Source organism: Equus asinus, chromosome 21 (assembly GCF_041296235.1).
Source record: "Equus asinus isolate D_3611 breed Donkey chromosome 21, EquAss-T2T_v2, whole genome shotgun sequence".
NCBI classification, from domain to species: Eukaryota; Metazoa; Chordata; class Mammalia; order Perissodactyla; family Equidae; genus Equus; species Equus asinus.
The window spans coordinates 93,824,048-93,827,756 of NC_091810.1; positions in this window are offsets into that span (position 1 = coordinate 93,824,048).

Below are 3,709 nucleotides of genomic sequence, written 5' to 3' on the forward strand. Positions count from 1 at the left end.
CTTTCCTTCCATCATCACAAGTGCGTTGGTAAATTAAAAACCGTAAAAAGCTACGTCTTTCAGAAGTCTGTAAACTTTGTATTGCCCAGATTTTCACAAACATGTCCTGACTGGGAAACACCTTTCTTGTAAGACAAGGCTTCTTGGGAGGAGCGAGCACTGAGCTGAGTCCTGAGGACTAGAAGAGGCAAGCAGGTGCAAGGGCGGAGAAGGAAGCAGGAAGGGGGTCGACTTGATTGACAGGAAGGCAAATTAAAGAAGCAAATCAAATCTAAGACCTGAAGGCCCCGGGGTCTCCTGAGGGCTTTCAGCAAGAGCATAAAAGATTGGATTTGCATTTTATAAAGATCACTAGCTCTCATTAAATGCTTTGACCTTATTTTTTGATTGGGACCTATAGTAAACAAAACATGTTGCATTTTTACCCAATATCCATATATGGCACATTACAAAGTTTCATAAAATGGCTCTTATTCTTGTTACATGCAATGCCCCCTGATACTTTCTATTATCTTTTCCTCCTTTGGAAATCACTTTTAAAGAGGCCTTCCAATAATCTAGGCAATCAAAGATGGGGATCTGAACTTTCTAGCACCTGAATCTGAGTGGACAAGGCCTCTCATCTTCTGCCTGATGTTCTTGATGAATAAATCACTGATCTACTTTAAGACAAGCAGAAGAACTTAGTCCTAGTTCTTCTGCTAAGGAGCAGTCAACTCATTTAACCTGTGCGTGATTTCCCTCGTCTCCCGTCACAAGTCAGAGGTTGTTTACCACAGAGGGCAGAGAGTAAGTCAGATTCATTTTGTTCCCTAGGACAGCACTTGGCACACTGGTGGACACCCTGGGGGTGCTTCAAACACACATATGCACTGCATTGCATTGCCTTGTATTGGTGGTTCTTCATCCATTGCAGGGCAAAGTTCGGCAGCTGGGAGACAGAAGTAAGCTTCACCTGGGTACTGTGCGTGGCCCAGGCAGGTGAGCAGATCACCTGGGAAACATCTCCTGCGCCGGTGCTGTGGGCTCAGGAATGAAGCGCCTGCATCACGGGGAGGAGCCCTGAACCTATGGCCACTTACCCCGCTGCGGGCAAACCTCCCAGGGGCTGCGGTCCAGGGGGAAGCCACCATGTTCACCTTCTTCCCTCGTTCTTCCCGAGGGGATCCCTGTCTCTCTGGCCCTTCCAGAGCTGTCATCTGCTCTCACCTCTGAGGTCTTCTTCTTTCAGGACTGGACCCAAAGTGGGGCTCAGCCTCAGCGCCTCCTCCCGCTGGCTCTGAGAAGAGGGCTCTGGCCCTCTCAGGTTAAGGGCTTCACTGTGAACTGAGAGCGAGCAACAGCATGGACGTCTCAAGAACAAGGCCCAGAATCTCACAGAATGTTCTCTAGAGCCTCAAGTAGTTTGTTGGTGACCCCACCCCTTCCTAAGGGTGAATTTCACCAAGCCTCCCTCCCCCCCTTCCCCAGATTAGGTCTTCCATTTCCTGCTGAAGGTCTGAGGCACGATTAATAGTTGAACAATAAATGAATTAGTCACCCCCCCCCCCCCAAGTATTTGAAGCTCAGGTGGTCAGGGCGTTCCAGGAGGGTGACTGTCAGTGCTTTCCCTTCTCCACACAGGAAATAAATGACCCAGGCCTCTCCCTCAAGCTTACTCATATACCACACCATCTTAAAAGTCCTGGAGGAAAACTGAAGTTTGGCCCACAGCATCCTTTACTGTCTTTTTTTTTTTAAAAAGATTGGCACCTGAGCTAACATCTGTTGCCAATCCTTTTTTCCTTCTTCTCCCCAAATCCCCCCAGTACATAGTTGTGTATTCTAGCTGTAGGTCCTTCTGGTTGTGCTACGTGGGACGCCACCTCAGCATGGCCTGGTGAGCTGTGCCATGTCTGCGCCCAGGATCCAAACCGGTGAAACCTTGGGCCTCCGAAGTGGAGCACTCGAACTTAACCACTTGGCCACGGGGCCGACCCCTACCCTTTACTTTCGTTTATTCACTCTGATAGTGTAGATTGGCAACTCCAGCTGTCAGTCTGAGAAGTTGAGGACACCAGGGCTGTGTTGACCAGTGTTATTCTAATGACACAATGGTAACTTCTAGGGGCAAACGACCCCGGAGAAGGAAAAAAGGGAGCTGCCTAACTCCAAGGTGGCACCTACCATGATCACCTCAACCCTTATGTCCCTGGAACCTTGGCCCAGACTCCCTGTGGAAGCTGGCGGGTCATAAACAAAGCTCATTTGAACATGCTTGGAGTGTTGCTAGCAAAGTCATAACAGTCCTTATCTGCTGGTGGGGGGAACACAGCTGGCTTTCCTTGTCTTCCTTCTGCTTGTCTGGGTATCTGACTTTCCTACCCAAAAAAAGTCCATAGTATTTTGCAATAAGAAAGGAAAGCACAATTGTTTGTTGTTGCTCAGAAAAAAGTATGTCCCGCCATATCCATACACTTCACACATAACATCATTCTATTATTTACATTGAAAAGATGATTTTTTTAACTTCTAAAAGGGAAAATCTATTAGGGAGACCATAGCCCGGGTTTTGGTGACACGGTCTTGATTTAAAATCTTAGCTCCTCCCGTTATTATGCTGGAATGACCTTGCCAAATGTACTTAACCTCTCTGAACGGCAGTGTCTTCACTTGTAGAGGGGGCAAGATCCCTTCTTCGCAGAAGGGCGAGGAGCACTTAGAACACTCCTTCACGCTTACTATATAATGCATGCTCAAAAACATTTGCCGTTTTCTTCTCACCCCAACCCTGAGGTCTCGGACAGTATCTTCAAAGATCAGCGAGAACACGTTTTGCAGAATCTTTAGAAGGAAACTCAGCATCCATTCAGTCTGACTTCTCCAGAATCCTGTCCGCAGCTTTCCTGGCTCAGGGTCCCTGAGCCTTCCCTGGGAGCAGGTGGCTGCCTCCATAATCGGACAGGTGTCACCATGATAATGATGTTACTTCCTGTTTATTTAGCTAAAATTTGAGCGCCTATAAAATTCTACCTATTGTTCTGATTCTAACCTCTCGACTCTCAATGGAGAATTAGCAGGCTTCCGCTCCACCCCATAGTCCTTCAGCTGTTACGTTAACACCAGTACCAAGCAGGGTCATTGCATAAGGTAGAGGTTGGTCTAGACAGGGCAGAAAGCTTCTTTAGTGACACAAAGCGAGTTAGTACCTGAATCATGGCCCTGGCAGTTGGCGACATTTCCACTAAGGTCCTCTCACTGCCTCCTGCACCTTCACTGCTCCTCCAGCTTCGTCAGCTCTGCTTCCAGTCAATTCCTCAGCATCCTTCCTCGCCTCTACCCAGCGCCAGCCTTCTTTCCCCTGACCCCTTGTGAAGGTGGAGGCTTGTATTCCCCCGTGGAAGATGTAGCTGAACAAGTTGATGGGGAAAACCGCTTTTGCTAATTCCATCACACCATGTGAGGAGGGAGGTAGAACTTAGTGGAGTCACAAGTACAGAAATACATCAATCAGGCAATAAAATAAAGTTACTCTGATTTTATCCTTTAAAAAAAATTCCTGTAGGCCTGAGCTCAGTGATACCCAGCCAGACCATCGAATTGTTATTTTCATATTAAGGAAAACAGAAGCTCTTTTGGATAACTCTTTTGCATTCCAAGCTGTCAGTGGAAAAGACAAAGACGGACTGTAGACCATTAAGTGCTTCGGAGACACGACTTTAGCTGGGCT